The sequence below is a fragment of the Labrus mixtus genome, chromosome 5, assembly GCF_963584025.1.
Source record: "Labrus mixtus chromosome 5, fLabMix1.1, whole genome shotgun sequence".
Lineage (NCBI taxonomy): Eukaryota > Metazoa > Chordata > Actinopteri > Labriformes > Labridae > Labrus > Labrus mixtus.
Window position 1 is genome coordinate 30,978,765 of NC_083616.1, and position 17,644 is coordinate 30,996,408.

General features: G+C 42.0%; 2 protein-coding genes across 14 annotated transcripts in view; one reads left to right on the forward strand and one right to left on the reverse strand.

Moving 5' to 3' along the window:
• osbp2b (oxysterol binding protein 2b) overlaps window positions 1-17,644 on the reverse strand; it is a 337,585-nt gene that overhangs the window by 131,200 nt on the left and 188,741 nt on the right. The window lies entirely within an intron of this gene.
• Window positions 1-17,644, forward strand: part of ank1a (ankyrin 1, erythrocytic a) — a 125,483-nt gene that overhangs the window by 28,175 nt on the left and 79,664 nt on the right. The window lies entirely within an intron of this gene.

A 17,644-nucleotide genomic window follows, 5' to 3' on the forward strand; every position in this document is an offset into this window, starting at 1 on the left:
ACTTTAGTTCTCCTCTGTGTTGTTGTTGTTGCATTATTCAATCCCTCCTATTTATTTGTATTTTCTGTGTTTGCCTCGTTTCATCTCTTGTTTGGTTTGGTTGGTGTCATTACATCTCCTGTATCAGCGGGCTTATTGTTCCGTGATGAAGGTTCTCCTCTGAGACGTGCCCTCCTCTCCTCCTTCATCTCTTTCTCTCTACTCTGTGGTCGCTGTCGCTCCTCAGCGCTTCATCCTAAACTGACAAAGAGAGAGAGAGAGAGAGAAAGAGGGATGAAGAGGAGGAGGAGGAAGAGAGGGGAAGGGATCTGGAGACGCAAGATGGAAGTATCAGAGAGGGAGGACAGAAAATGAAAAGAGGGAAACGTGGTGTCGATGGGGAGGCGAGGAAAAGCTCCATGAAAGCGGCTTGACTGTCCACCAATTGAATGAGCCCCACACTGCTGATAAGGACGATGAAAGGAATAATGATATCAGTAGGGGTGCCAATAAGGTGCTATTTATAGACACGTTCAGCTTTCCTGCTGTGCATGAGCGGATCTCTTTATTTGGACCTCCTTGTGTACAGGTCATTTGTGAAGCAATGTGCAGGGCTGAATGAATGCAAAAGGTGTGTATAAAAGTACAAGGTGTGTGAGTGTGTGTGTGTGAGTGTGTGTGTGTGTGTCTGTCTTTTAGCCGCTGCTCTAGCGTGCACATGCCTATAGATCAGAGCCATGTGCCGTAAGTGCTGACTACAGAATCAGGGAAGAGCTGCAGTGAGGAACTCAACGTGCCCTCCTCATGAATACAGAAAATGTTTTTTTCAACAGCTGTGTGTGTGTGTGTGTGTGTGTGTGTGTGTGTGTGTGTGTGTGTGTGTGTGTGTGTGTGCATGATTAAGGTGTGTTTGTGTAGTCTGTGTTTGTCAATACTGCAGATAGATGGAAGTGTAAAAAGGACTGCAGGGTTGTGTGTGTTTGCAGAGTGTGTATCTACTGTATCATCATTTGGTTTTTTTTTATCCTTTGATTTATCAAACAGAAAAGTAGCTTTTTTTTAATGTTTGCCTTTATTAGATAGGACAGCTGAACAGAGACAGTAAATGTTGGGAGGAGAGAGAGTGGGGGGGATGACATGTAGAAAAGGGCAGAGGTTGGATTCGAACCCTTGGCTGCTGTGATAAGGACTTTAACCTCCGTTGTTTCGTTGTTGTATGAGTTTCTGCACATGTCAAAGCACTTTGTAAAGCCTTATTTGTAAAAGTGCTATACAGATCAAATGAATTAATTCATATTATTATCACTATTATTATTATTGGCAACATTTAGCAAAGTCACATTGATGAGAACAAACTGAGTGTGGTCATTCATGTTGAACAGCCTTCAGACGCAACAAGATAGATCGGTATCAGATTTTTTTCTCTCCCTAATATTGGTATCGGTATCTGCCCCTAAGAGCTCTTATCAGTCGGGCCCTCATTAATAATGAACATGTAAATGATTAATTAAACAATCATCCCTGATCCCTTCTTCTGTTTCATTACAAACTTTAACGTACAGTTGTTCCAGGTCTGCTCATTAATTATTATACAACTGTTATTCAATAAATACTAGTATCAAATTTACACTGAGGATTAAAAAATAAATACATTTTAGAGTAACCAATGAGTGGCTTACATGTTGATGTTTTAATCTTACCGACCTGGTGAACCCCTATGTGCCTGCCCGAGCCCTGCGTTCTCAGGGGACGGGGTCTTCTGAGTGTCCCAAAGGTCAGAAAGAAGACAGTTGGTGAGCAGGCTTTTTCTTTCCGTGCACCGACACTTTGGAACAGGTTACCTCTGGACATCAGGCAGGCTTGTTCTGTTGAGGTTTTAAAGCAAAGACCCGTCTGTTTACTGTTGAGTATGAGTCATGGTTTCTCTGTATGTTTTTCCTGTATTTTAACAGCACTTTGATTTAAAGCACTTTATAAATAAATGTATTATTATTATTATTATTATTATTATTATTATTATTAATAATAGAAAATGTTCATATTGATTCTCCTCCTCTCAGTCTTTGCAGGATACTAAATTCAAGCTTGATTTAAATCTTGATTTTTAATTGTAGCTATTAAGTAATGCTAGCATATTTGCATGTTCATGTACTTTGCATACTCTCTTTTTTTATCTCTTTCACTCACACACACACACACACACACACACACACACACACACACACACACACACACACACACACACACACACACACACACACACCTCTACCATCAGCAGCAGAACTCAAGCCCCTCTGAAACCAAGCCAGGGCTGGTCTCATGGAGGAGTCTCCCTGAGGGCTGAGTAAGCAACAACAGGAGGGAAAGAGAGAGAGGGGGGGAGAGAGAGCAAAAAGTGGACGAGGGAGAAATTTTAGCTCAACCTCTTAACACTAACTGAACCCGCCTTTTCTTTTCTTTTATGCCTGGCAGCTTAATAACACATATAAGCTTGTTATAATGCTCCTCTGCTTCGTCCCGCTCTTTTGATGACGAGACATCTGTGGTACAAGACAGCTTGCCCCCTCTCTTTTGTCCTCTTTGTCAATACATGCCTCGTGCATTAATATGCAGACACTGTACTCTGTTTAGCATGCGTTGGATCCCCCTATTGTACAAAAGCTTTGGTAAGTAAGAATATACTGATGAGCTTGCAATACCAGCAGGTGTAGCTATTTTTTTTTGTGAATGAGCCAGATAGAAGGAAGAGACCTGAACAGTGAAACGCCTCACAGCTTCTAGGTGCTACATAAACGCCTCTTCAGCTGTAACTCTCTCTCTCCTCATCACAGCCTTTTCTAACACAAGAGTTCAAACTTTGAGCTGTTTCGGGGTCTTTCTCTTGTTAAAGTCTTTCTATGTGATTTTTCACACTTAAATATAATATAAATCAAGTATATCCTCTGAAAATAACTCTGTGAGTCATGACTGTCTACAATGGGTGTAACACCCGAGTCCCACTGTCTGTGATGCTTTCAGAGTTTTCAGAGTCCTATCTTCAGTTTGTTTACATCGCTCGGACGGCCGGCTGACTCCTCCCCTCGTGTATAAAAGTAGTTTAATTGAGGGACTAGAGAAAAGAAGAATAACATACTGTACTCACTGCTTAGCTGTGTTTCTAGATCACGCTCATTTCAGGTAAATTTACCTGCAGTGTGAAGATACGAGCATAATAAAGATCACTAGCATTAGCATGCTAACACAACAATGCAGCGTGAGTTGTTTTGGTTTCATGCTGGTGCTCAAGGGCAACATCTGCTGGATCAAAGAATCACATATAAAGCCTTTAAAGGTCAGCGAGACAAAACCATTTTTCCGTGGGGTTTGACATGATTCATGCTTTGTCGCTCACTATCACAGCTCACAACCGGGTGCTGCTGTTTTTTTTTTTGTCCTCGTTTCCTCTTGAGAATTGTAGCCTGCAGATTCAATTTCCCTGCTGGGAATCTAATCAACAATCCTGGCAGTAAAGAACTTTACAGTAGCTGCCTTCAGCGTTATATTGCCCATCCTTACGATGACACCACGGTGTGAATAGCTGCAGATGTTTGTGGTAAGATATGGAGGAAAGACATTAAAGTGATCTCTTGTTCTATTGAAAACACGTATTCAAACAAACAGTAGATTTGTCTTAACGTGCAGATTTGGTGTTCATTCGTAAACTATAACTCACAGAGGTTAGTGGGAGAAACGGTGACTAACCACAACACGCTCTATATGTAGCAGTGATAGAGCGGGCATCTGTCTCAGTGTCCCAGGAGGGAGCTGGAGAGGGTGAGAGTACAGCTCTGATAGATGACCACCTGACTGCAGCTCCATTCTGCCAACTGCTGAGCACACAGATATACACAACACACACATAAAGTGTGTGTGTGTGTGTGTGTGTGTGTGTGTGTGTGTGTGTGTGTGTGTGTGTGTGTGTGTGTGTGTGTGTGTGTGTGTGTGTGTGAGTGTGTGAAAGACGGCTGGGGGATATATCCAGTTACTAAGATACATCAGTATATTTCTAAAGGGTAAGACAATATCGTTTCTATCGATATAGTTTATGTTCGGTTAAAATAACTATTTCTCCTCTCTCTGTCCGTCCCTCTTCTCGCTGCTCCGCCTCTCTCCCTCTCTCCGAGCCAAACTCAAAAAACACCTGCATAACAAAAATAAATAGCTTTTTGTATTTTGTTTTTTGACTAAACCTATGTAATATTTATTTTTTGTTGAGTGCTTACATTACCTCAAATATTTCCAACAGTTATCAAAGCCAGAAAAAAATCTTAATTTTATAGATGTAACGGGACGTGGCATGTTTATCGTTGCCATGGAGACCGCTACATGAGGAAGCTGGAACTGCTACTGACAGCTGCTGTGATAAAAAAACGTAATGTAAATGCTACTTGGACCCTCAGGTCGGTTTCCCCCTTTCGTCTTGACTACGGCCAACTTGGAGTTCGTTTTCAATCAATCAATCACCGTTTTTTTATAGCGCCAATTCATAAGGAGTGTTACCTCAAGACACTTTATAAAAAAGTATATGGGATAATATGCAGGAAGGAATTCTCCGTTGTATTCCTCGTGTTCCTGTTGTCCACGCTTCCTCGCCGCTGAGGTGGAGGTCGGAGCAGGCCGTGCATGAACGAGGACGCCGGTGGTTGTGGGGACGACGCAGTCCGTTGGTGGTGGCTTGGTGTCGGGCGGTGGTCATGTGTGGCGGGGCTGGAATGGCAGAGAGAATCACTCCCATGATTCCCCACCAACCTCTTTTTGTTATTGTTTTGATGAAGAGCCCCCTGGTGGCGGAATCTAGAATTTTGGGTTCTGATGAATGTAGATCCAATATTCATTCTCCTTTTCTCACAGTTTTTGGTCTCCCCCAAATCTTTTGGAGAGAAAAATGAAACGCTCTAATGCAGCTAGTCACTTTTGTTGTCTCTTGGTTACAGGCTCAAGAAGTTAGTTTGATGAGAGACTGCACCGAGACATACATGTCAGACAGAAACAAAAAAGTTAACAGAAGCTTTAAGGCTTTTAAGAGCTGAGGTGAACAGTCGAGGATATCACTGGGAGACAAATGGATTCATTTGGATCGGAGCAGCTTCAGTGTGTGGACAGCGTTTGTGATGATCTCTCTCAGCCTCAGACACCAAATAGTCGTGAATGAAGCGGCCTCAATGAGTCAAAGTAAACTACAAATAAGAAGCTTTTTATTTATGACGTGTGCTGCTGCTCTCTTGGCCAGGTCACCCTTGTGAAAGCGATCTTGATCTCAATGGGATAATTACCTGGTTAAATAAAAAAATAAAATAGGAATGAAGAATATATTCATTCACCTCGGCATTACAGCTTTGAACTCAGCACACGTATGTCATTTATCTGCTCAAACAGAAGTACACACTACATTCATTACAGGCCAAATGTTAAGCAAAGAGACGCCACAGTTTGTGTTTGTGTTTCTATAGCGGACGATGACCTCAGGCTTGTCAGCGACAAAAACATTACCTCCATCAGTGCTGAACGTTTAAATCGTATTGGCGTTCAGTTTGGTGCCCTGTGCGGCTAGACTACACACCTCATGCTGATTATCAGTGGACAGCTATACATTCTGTCCAGTTTGATGATAGGCGTGTCTCGGGGTTGAAGCCCTGGATGTATTGTTCACATTGATGTCTGCAGCACAACAGCTGTTCCTGTTGGTTTAGTCTGGGCACGGCTGTTTGGCTACACTTATTTAAGCATGTAGCGTTCATGCTACACTTGGCAGGGGCTTTCCCCGGAGTGGTTGGTGGTTGAGTGTTGACGCGAGTCTGGGTAATCCACCGTTGTGCCCTACTATGCCTCTGCACGGCGGCTCAGGGCTGGCCCCCATACAAAGGAGCAGACCTGAAAAGCACCATAATGAGGCGCAGGCTGAATGAAAAGGCATGTCTCTTTCCATTTCTCTGAGCGAAAAGAAAAGAGCAACATAAAAGAAGAGAGGACAAGAAAGAAAGATGAAAATAAGCCTCCCAAATCCAGGTTTCTGGCTGCGCTGTCTCTTTGAGTTTATCTTTTTTTTTCATGCATGTGTTTTATTATGGTAATGAAATGTTGGATAAAAATAGTCTGGGATGGCGGAGCAACGGTTTTCAATGGAAAGAAGAGAAAAACAGGAGGAAGGGCGGGGGGAGCAGGGAGTGCAGCCAAATGTCATTGATAAAACACATCAAGGATTTTAAAACCGGATTTTCTTTCCTCTAACGGACGATTTTTACAACCTCTCTTTTTTACATATATATATATATCTCTTCTTTATCATACAGCACAAGTCCCGAAAATCGGAAAGGTCTCAAGTCATCGGTCAACCTCGCAGGGGTCAAACTAAAGTAAAGATTGGACATCATTTAAAGTGAATTTTAGCTTTCCCGGAAACAAATCATTTATATCTGTCCAGGTTTTCATCTTGTTTTCGGTTCTATTTTAGAAATGGTGATTAGAGTTAGGGGTTATATTCAGCTTTATAAATCTTTACATCAAGTGTTCTGGTGTCAGTAGGCACTCAAACCGAGGCTCTGAAAAGGTCCTTTAGTTAAAACAAACTCCTCCACTCTCCGCCTCTACAATCCTTGGATACGTATTCTCTGAGGAAGCCACACACACACACATACACACACACACACACACACAAAAAGAAAAAAACCCTGATCCAAACAGAGCTGAAGATCAGAAGAGGTTGCACTGTCTCTCCACAGCAGAGAACATCAAAGCTGTCTCTCTTCACTGTGCTGTGATGTTTATCTTTGTGCTTTAATGACCTCTGACCATTATGAGCTCAGAGCAGAGGGCGGGACGAGGTGAAATCAGAAAACAGGTTGGACCAATAACAGGAACACTTTTTTTTTAAACTGCATAAAGCAACCAAATATAGAAGCCCTGACAGTCTATTTACAAGTATGCTTAGTGTGTTGTTTCCAGACTGTAGCGTCCTTTGTAAATATCTTATGACCTGTTCATCAGTCACTGTCTCTACCTGTCCACTCGGTGTACTCCCATTGTTCCCATTGTTCCATTGTTTCTCTCATAGGGTTATTTTTTTTAGTTATCTTTGTGATTGGGGTAGCTACAAACTTTTACCAGAACAAGCTCTGACATCAAACGGAGGAAATCTTATTGATATAAATGGGACAGAAGTCAACTTTGTGCATGAGATAACGGGGAGGAAGGGTGTACTGCTTCAGTAGCATAAACACGAGGGCCCGACCGATATCCATATTAGGGAGAGAAGAAATCTGATACCGATAAATTGGCCGATATCTTTCTTAGATCTATGTTCGATCTGTAGAGATAAATGTAGATATAGGGTTAGGCCTATTTGTTCTTTTTTGTAGCAGGCTGTAAACATGTTCATTTCTGCTGTAAAAATACTTTTTTGAATGTGGTGTGTATGTGACTTCAGGGGTTCCTCACTCTAAGAAATTGCTGTAAATTTACAAGGAAATTTCAACGGTATGATCCTGTTATGTTTAAATACAGGACATTACTGTATTATAACGGTTTATAACAATATTTTACTGTATTATTGCTTGAAGGAAACAAAACGGTAATTTACCGTAGTTTTTGCAATGCATTTTGGGAAAAAGAAGTTGAGACCACATGGTTGAAAGGACAGTGGACAGGTTGTTTATTCAGATATGAAACTATAACAGAATTTTTTTCACTTCTCTGTTTAAAATGTATCTACCAAAACTCTTTTATGCACTTCATATGCATTGGAAATGGCCTTTGCTAAATGCCTTAATGTAAATATTTGTGCGAGATTTTTTGCCTATTTAACCTTCATGTTCTTAAAGTGTATTTTCTTTGTTTAAAATCACAGCTTTTTGCTGTATTTACAAAAACGGTAGAAAACTGTAAATTTCAGCAACAGCAATATACCGTTAATTTTACAGTAACTTCCTGGCAACCCTACTGCCAGATGTTTACCGTTTTTTAACAGGGGAATTTCTAAGAGTGGAGCCAGCCTCTAGTGGACACTCAACGTACTGCAGGATTTTCCACTTCTGCATCGGCTTCATTTTTCAAGACCGGAGGTTCCCCGCTTGGTGCTGACACGGAGTCCGCGGATGCAGAGCCCTTTTTGAAAAATATATATGTAGCTGTTCTTGAGCGTTTCAGTCAGCATCAAAGATTCATGATTAATTTAAATAAAAGCATTCATTTTAAACTACAGCCCCCAAAATACAACCATCAAGATAAATCCACAGTCGTGGACACATTGACCAGTTCTTAAAAAATAATCACTGGTAGTTTGAATTTCTACACTTTGTGTAAATGTAAGTTTCTCTTTATGTTGTGCACAGCCTGCCCATCCTTACTGCTCATATACTGCAGACCCTCACGTTGCACACAGTCAGAGAGAGAGAGAGAGAGAGAGAGAGAGAGAGTGGACAGCAAAGGATAAAAAAGGTGACTCTGCACATGTTCAAACAAAAAGCCTTTAGTGAACAGGTAGAGAGTGAACGTGAGACCAGATGGAGAGTTAGCCGGAGTAGAGGTGATAGGTGAAGGTGACTGCACCATCCTTCCCTTTCATCCCACCTGCGGGTTCCACCTGTGTGCGCATCCAGAAACCTCCTCTGCTGATGGAGCTCAGGCTGGTCGCTGGCATCTCTCCGCCCGTGAATTATTCATCAGGCTGAGATCTGCAGAGCTCTCCCGCTCATTCTCACTCTGCTGTCTCTCAGGTCTCGCTCTGTTTGGAAGACTTCCTCGTCTGTATCTGTTCTCATTTACGTCTGCTAACATGTAAAACCTCTAACTCACTTCAAATGTGGTGATTTATTTATTTGTATTTTGGGGGGGAGATTTAGGGGATGTCTTCTTTATAATGCAGCAAAGTGTTTCTAACTTATTTAACCCAGTAGGTTTTGCACGCAAGCATTTAGCAGTTCACAAACAATACAACTTTTACTGAGACTTATGTAGCATAGCATTGTTATTCCATTCATCACAAGGACATTGTGGACATGTCTTTAACTTTAACTGAACTTGAGTTTTCTTTCTGGGTTCAGCTCTGAGTTCATATATTGTCTCGTGTTAAGAGTGTGCTGATGTGATGCCACCAGAAGGTTGCTGCAGATTTGTTCCTCTTCAGCCAATGGAAGAAAAGGAATTTAAAGTAATGATAGTATTTGTGGAGCATGACACAAGCTTCTGTCACAGATTATTACTACAAGTGTGGAGGATATTTATGAGGATAGTTCAGTGATTTTGAGTGCCAATCTGCAAAGTGTCTAGGTGGCTACTGATACGGTCTTGTGGGAGGTGTTTTTCTTTTAGGTGAAATGCAATTTTTGTATTTTTAAGATTTATTTTTGGGCTTGTTATGCCTTTATTGTAGAGACAGGACAGTGGACAGAGTCAGAAATCACGGGGGAGAGAGAGAGAGAGAGTGGGGAATGACATGCTGCAAAGGAGCCACAGGTTGGATTCAATACTGGGCTGCTTGGATGCCTTTGTACTTGGGGCACACAAACTAACCCACTAGGCCAGGGTTGGGCAACTGGCGGCCTCCATCAACCCTCAACGTGGCCCTCAGGTCAATTTTTACATATCAATTAATTGGAAACATGAAGAAAACATGACAAAATCTGCCATGAAATCATGTAAACCAGAAATATGACCATAATAATATTAGATCAGTGGTATATGTTGAGTTCAATTTGAGACATAATCGACTGTAATGGTTTTTGTGTACTACAATTTGGCCCCTCTGGCCGTGAGAATTAAATAAATGTGGCTCTTGCCCATCCCTGCACGAGGCCATTGTTGCCTCATCACTTGCCATTTCATTCAGAACAAGGACAAAGCATAGCTAAATTGGGTTGAGTTTCAAGAACTGATTCCACCAGTTTTACATTTATGAGATTGGTGGATTCAATGAGGCACGTGGATTTCGATTCCACTCTTTGGTTCCGAACAGCATCATCAATCAATCAGGAATAAAGCTCACTGAACACTTTGCCCTCCATAAAAAAGTTGGACTTATCTCCCAGGACCTGCTGTGCCGAAGTCACTGCTGGAGCCAAAATGTGGGTTTATTTACTGCCATTATATTATCCTTAATGTGTGTGTGTGTGTGTGTGTGTGTGTGTGTGTGTGGTTCCCACTACTGATTGAATGAGAGCAATCAGTTTTTTTTAGCGTCTGAGTTTAACCTGATCGCATTAGACGTAACCAATCTGTTTATTATTTTTGTTTTTGCCGCAGTGGGACATCGTTTTTTGCATCCTGTTTTGACATAACACATGAATAAAAAAAGGATTGAGATATCCAAATAGGAACAACAATGGACTTGGTTTATTCCTTCGAGCTGAGCACACGTCTGCAATAGCGTCCACGTTTAAATTATGGGTTTTTGGATTATTGCTAAAAATAAGCCCTGTGGTGAAAAAAGTTTATGACTCTTACAGTACATGTTTGTTCATCAAGATAATCTTCATAAATAAAACACTACTTTCATCATTTCTGAAGCCCAATTCGCTAAAGACAAATGCTAATGTTAGCCTTTACAGGAACTACACATTGGTCAACTTTCACCAGTAGATGAGTTTCCATGTTCAACATGATGATGTTTAACAAACATCGTTAGCAACCGCCTTATTGGATGTGAAAAAGCTTCAAAATCCCCAAATGGGACATTGCCAGCTGGGTGCGTCCTACAACTTAGCTCCATGCTTTGCTCTAAGACGTTGGCAGGACCTGACGTCTGGTTGTGGACAAGTCTTGCAGAAATCTCGTAATGTCTCGTTCAAAGCAGCAGGAAACAACTGTGTATCTGTGTATGTGTCATCTCCTTCCACTGGCTCCAGTTACTGCTCGCATCAAATTTAAAACTCTGCTGCTCGCTTACAAAACAGCGACAGAAACGTCTCCTCCTTACTTTAACTCTCTGATCCAGGTCTACACTCCCTCCCCCCCACTACGCTCTGCCAATGAAAGGTGTCTGATCCAACCTTCACAACAGGGTCCTAAGTCTCTGACTAGACTCTTCTCCTCTGTCGCCCCCCGGTGGTGGAATGAACTTCCAAACTCCATGTGATCTGCAGAGTCCCTCTGCACCTTTAAGAAAAAGCTAAAGACCCAGCTCTTTCATGAATACCTACTAACTTAATGATGATGGTCTCCATATTATTGATGATGATGATGGTAATGACGATGGTTTTTGTTTGATAACGATGACTTATAAGATGGTTTCTATACTGATTAGAGCTCTCAAGAACTGCCCTCAATGTTGTGCTTTGCCTCTGGTCACTTCCTGTCAGCACCTGTGTGTCCAATCAGACTCAAAGCTGATCGTTTGCTCTTACTGACATTGTTCCCTTTTTTCTAGATCCTTGCTTGTGTTGTTCTTACTCTCTGATGTACGTCGCTTTGGATAAAAGAGTCTGATCAGTGAATTGTAGAATTGTATGTTGTGTCTAAAAACTTAGGATGGACATCCAATATTGTAACATTACATTTATGTATTTAAATATGTATCAGCTTAATAGATCTCCTTTAACAACAGCAGATAGTCAAATTGTGCAGAATACAGCTTTTATTCTAGCGTATATCTCACATGGAGTCCGAAGGGTTTCCTGCCCTCATCGTTGATCTCTTTAGAAGCACATCCCCAGTGTTGTGTTTCCAGTTAATTCGTGTTGAAAGAAGAACTGAGGACGAGATAAATCAGGTGTCTTATGGGGTTCTGAGAAGAGCTCTTTACTCTTCAGCACCTCGGTGGTGATGCTGCGTTGTTATAACTCCACTTGATTTTTTATTTTTTTTCCTCAGGAGTTGAATAATTTAGTAGAGGTCCATTTAGTTTAGACACTGTGTCAGCTCTTCACGAGGAGCTAGCCTGGCGTTAGCCTACTTTGAGTCTTGGCATTAGAGCTCGATTACCTGACGTTCCTGCACTCGATGGATAATGGACGGGAGGGTGGACGATCCATCGAGGATGCACTGCAGTGCTAAAACAAACTGGACTGATGAATAGGTGTTTGGAGAAAGGTGCTTGGTTCTTAATGCTAAAGACATTTGTATATCAGAGCGGCTCTGCAGCTTATTGTTCTGCCTGTGCTCACAGAGGGAGTGTGAGTTATTGAGGCAGTGCAGGTCCATTGAGCAGCAGAGAGCTGGTTTCTCCCTGTGGAGTGCTTACTCTAATGAAAGCTCAGTGCAGTCAGCAGCTTAACCAGTTCAACAGAACTCTGCATATAATAATAATCATCCTGCATCAGTGTGTTCTTCATCATCTCTTTGTGCTGGATTTTTTTAGTATATCTATAAAAGTGTTTCTGAAGTACAGGCAACATAGAGGACAATCGAGTCCTTTGAAATGATCAATTTCATTTGTTTTTTATTTCGAACATGTTTTAATAATAAAATAAAAATATACATTTCAAACAAAGCAAACGGCAATCAAAGCAGACTTTCTGTAGTGGCTCGATTATTTGTGTTCGAAAAGGGTGTAGGATTAATTTAAAGAACTTATCCAGTCCTACCCCGTTTATCTTTTTAGCTTAATAAATGAATCCAAGACTAAGCTTTGAAAAATCAAATCAAATAACACAGATGACTAAGTAACAAAAGCAACAGATATAATGTATTCCACACATTAATTGGTAGACGGTGCAGACCTTACAACTGATATTGATTCCATTTTTCACATGACTGTTCAATTTTATAATTGGTAAATATGTTATTCTTGAAAATGTGTTTAAACTCTCCTAATGTTTTACATGTTTTCATTTCATCACTGCAGCTGTTTCATAAATTAACACCCTGTATCAGATCTATCTGTAGCACCCGATAAGTATCAACAACATTTTCCCCTCCCCTAGTACTATAACTTTGTAATTTCCATTCTTCCCCGCAAATGATTCACAGCTTCTTTTTCTCCTTTAAAAACATCTGCAGACTTTCTAACATCATATTAATTAATGCAATTCTACTGTATAATATAGTATGAGAATTTGGCACTTACATTACCAAGGAAGCATTCTTATTGACATTCATACTGACCTCTACAAAGGACCGGGGTGACCTAGCTATGTGTGAGTGTCAAATATGTATTCAGATTTCAGTGTTTCCCCTAGGTTTACAGCTTTGGGGGGGGTGGGGGGTGCGGGCAGACGGACGCCGACACAAACACTCGGAAGGAATCTTGGTGTTCATGTGTTACTTTTAATGACAGCTGTAATGACGGGCCGCCCCCCTAATATAGTGGTCGGGGAAACACTAGATTTTAAACTTAAAGAACTCAACAAGCACAAGAGAAGAACATTTCTACTTCTTTCAATATTTTAACAATTGGAAAGAGTTTCTCAATATTTCTGGGGCTCAGTCGGTAGAGTCGGTGGTTCCGGTTGGGGGTTCAATCCCCAGCTCCTGCAGCAACATGTCCCATGTGAGACTTAACCCCAAGTTGCTTCAACTGCTTCACCGGCGGCGTATGAATGTGAATGTGAAAGTTTATTCTGATGGTCTCTTTACTCAGCAGCCTCTACCATCAGTGTGTGAATGTGAAGGTGTGACATGTGGTATAAAAGCACTTTGAGTAGTCAGAAGACCAGAAAAGCGCTACACAAGCTCAAGAACATTTTCAGTTTACCTGCAGTCAACTGTGTGAACATTTAACACTAAGCTTTTTTTTCTTCAGTTGCCCACTCTACAACTCCACTCACTCTCTCTCTCACACATTTCTTTTTCTTTATTATGAGCCTTTGCTGACATGCACTCCTCTCTCTCTCTTGACTCAGTTGCATCCTCGGCTCTCACTCCGCAGCTGACACTGGGAAGGATGAGCGAGCGAATGTGGATAGGTAACTTCCCTCCCGAGCAGCCGTACTCCAAAGGCCATCTGGGAGATTTTAAAAGCACATAAAGCAAACGGGGGACAAACCTGAGTCTTCTCCAACACTCCATGACTCACACTGGTTGTCTTACGCTTGTCTTGGAGTTTGATGTAAAGTATACTCAAATGCCAAGAGGCTGCTAGTTGGATGTCCAGAGACTGTCAGTGTGTTATCCCTTTATCCCTCTAATCTACAGCATAACAGTTTGAGTTCCCTCTGCGCGTCTGTTTCGCTGCCCCGAGGCTCCCAGAGGCTCTGCAGCAAACGGCCTGTTACTCTTATCAGCACCCCCCTCTTCCTCCTCCACCCCTTCGCTCCTCTCTCCCTGTCATCACTAGCCGTCTGCTACTTAATCCAATTATTCGTTTTAAGCTGACACGCTCTGTAACTCACCACAAACTCTACGGATGACGCCCCGTGCATCACGTACACACACCCACAAGCGCCGTCTCATAAACATGCGCTCGCTCAATCCCCTCCACATGTACACACAGTGTTACCGCGCACTTCAAATGCAAATACTTCTAACAGATGAAGGTCGTGCTAAGCGCTCATTTAAGCTCGCAAAGTTGGAAAAAACTGGATAAAATGTCGAAGGTGTACTAAAGCCCCGCCAGGTCGTACATTGTAGCCCCCCACCCCCCCCCCCCCACCCCCACCCCCCCTCTGCTGCTTTTGTCTATTTTTGGGTGTCCTAACCGAGGCTTTGGCCTCTGCTGTCACCCTTTGATTCACTGTACCCTTGAGGTGACTCTGTCTGTTTCTGCTGCTATGTGTTTACCAGATAATGCATCTGTCTTTCTCACACACACACACACACACACACACACACACACACACACACACACACACACACACACACTCACACACAACCTGACACAAAAGGTCCTGCTCCATGTTAGTGTGTGTGTGTTGTACCTCTGTCCTTATTGGGGATCAAATGTCCTTACAATTGTAAAAAAAGATGAGGAAAATCCTGAGGGAGGGAACATTGTGTCCGGGTTTTGGTTTACGGTTAATTTCCTCGATTATTTAACAGACATTTAAAATCTGACCAGGCTAGTCTGAAGGTGTGTAAGCACAGTTTTGACTACATATTTTTTTGAGTTGAGTGGAAGCATATCTTGTGCAGTTATTGTCGTGATGAATGATGTTCCAGACGTAGTCGGATCACATTGTTTGCGAGTAAACAAAGGCAAATTGGTTTTGCCGAGTGTGGCTGATGTAAGTAGTGCGTTCAGGTTAATGTCCACACGCCTCTGCTAATTGTTGTTATGATTACCAGGGTTTTTTCCTGGCCTCATTGAGTATTGATCGCCAACATATAACCCATATACTCAACATTAATAATGTTTTGAACCCACTGGTAACTTCTGGTGCAGGCTGGTGAAGGTGATTTCTTTTAGTAGGCTAGTCCCACACTTCTTTATTTTGAATTTGAATCATGTTGAACAGAAGTTAGTGGAAGATATTAATAGAATTTCTAGATAAGCTCTGTATTGTTCTGTCATACTCTGAATACAGCTTGTTTTTTACAATGGACTACTTTTAAAGAAGCCAGTAAACTCTACCAGAACTGTTTGATCATTGGTTGAAACGCATCAGAGACTTCCTTCCTGCAACAATTTAACACGTTCTGCATCTTGTTGTTTCTTTATCTTCAACGTTTGCAACCACTTTCCCCCCATAAGTGCTTAGCTGTGGAGAGAAAAGAAAGAAAAGAGTGTCTTCTTTCTCTAGAGCTGTTTTCATTTGTGAGCTCCAGACAAAATCTGGTGAAAGGTTGGGACATTGAGGATGTAGGCGCCGCTTGTCAACAGGCAAAGCAGGCAACTGCTCAGGGCCCCAGACCAGTAGGGGACCCCAGAGGGCTTCTGAACGCTGGTGGTACGGCCCTCTAATTAATTAACGTATTGCATGCAACTCGCAGAAGTGTTTTAAAATGGTATAATTCAGGTCGTAAAGTTATGTGATGACAACGTTTATTAGGTATAAACTTAAGAAACTTTAACAGGTCTGTCCCTGAAGTGGTCATAAGACATAAGTTTTGCGTGCTTCTATTTTGGTCTCGATAACCCTTCCCCCAGTCCCCAACGTAAGCGGTGCTCTCGTGTAGACCAGCAAGGAGTTGGTAACACTCTGGAACCAGTTTTTTCTGGCAGTTCTTTGGCTGTCGAAACACAAAGAACGGGTGCTATCTTTGGCACTAGCTCCGACCCAGCTCTGGAACCTACTTAGTGGAAAAAGGGCCTGTGAGTGTCTTCTTGACAACTTGTGAAAGGCTAGTTTTACAATTCTACAATTCACTGAGCAGACTCTTTTATCCAAAGCGACGTACATCAGAGAGTAAGAACAACACAAGCAAGGATCTAGAAAAAAGGGAACAATGTCAGTGAGAGCAAACGATCAGCTTTGAGTCTGATTGGACACACAGGTGCTGACAGGAAGTGACCAGAGGCAAAGCACAACATTGAGGGCAGTTCTTGAGAGCTCTAATCAGTATAGAAACCATCTTATAAGTCGTCGTTATCAAACAAAAACCATCGTCATTACCATCATCATCATCAATAATATGGAGACCATCATCATTAAGTTAGTAGGTATTCATGAAAGAGCTGGGTCTTTAGCTTTTTCTTAAAGGTGCAGAGGGACTCTGCAGATCACATGGAGTTTGGAAGTTCATTCCACCACCGGGGGGCGACAGAGGAGAAGAGTCTAGTCAGCGTCTTAGGACCCTGTTGTGAAGGTTGGATAGTTTTGAAAAGTCCCCGTCCTGAAGTTATGCATGCTGTAGTTTGCATTTTTTTCTGTGTGTTTGTACTTTTCAGTACTCTGTGTTAAAAAAAAAAGAGCCAATCTTCAGTTTTCTCCTTTTATCAACAGTTTGTTGCTAAATAGCCCTTCAGTCTAAAATCAAAGTTATTTTGCAGCTCTCATGGTATGACAAGCTGCATCACAGCATCTTACAAACACAACACACGCACTGTAAAAATTGCTAGCGTAAAGTAAATAGTAAATGTGCGGAAGCAGCCATGACTGGGTACTTAATTCCTTTTTCTTCCTTTTTCAATCTTGACAAGTGTTTCCTGCCACACTGGGGGCAGCTAGCGTCAAGAAAGGAGCTGCGTTCGGTTGTTTTTTTTGGTGCTGACGCAACAACAGTCAGGAGTAACAGATGGGGTTTGTTGTGTGTGTGTCAGTGTGTGTGTGTCAGTGTCTGTGTGTGTGTGTTTCAGGGTGACCGGCAGTAGAGTTTGCCTCACTGCGGGTTTGATTTGAATCTTAACCGAGGCCGTGTGAGGAGATCTGAAGAAGACGTTTGGGAGACTGTCTGAATGTTTTGTTGTCTCCGTCTGATTGGCTTAGAGCAGCAGACAATCTGTGTGCTTTTCTGGAGGGAAAAAAAAGAAGGTGTAAACTGGTTGTTGTCTTGACCTCCCAGACTGCTGGTGACAACTCTTATTGGATAACTGTTGTTGTGTTTGTGTATCTGTCACTAGCTCTATGTCTCTGTGATGCAATGCTGATGTAACATTTGCACCGTTTCTCTGCAAATCTCTTTAAGAGTCCTGACTCCACCTTGTGTTGTTTTCTGTCTGTGTTAAAGATAGTAGATGTGGTGTTCTGTACTGCACATCTCTGTGTGTGAATTCTGGGTAAGTACACTAAATATCGTGTCTGGATGCCACTTGCACAGTCGTGACACACAGAGGACTACTCGGCTATCTTGGGCCTGTAGGTCGCAGCGCTCCAAAGCC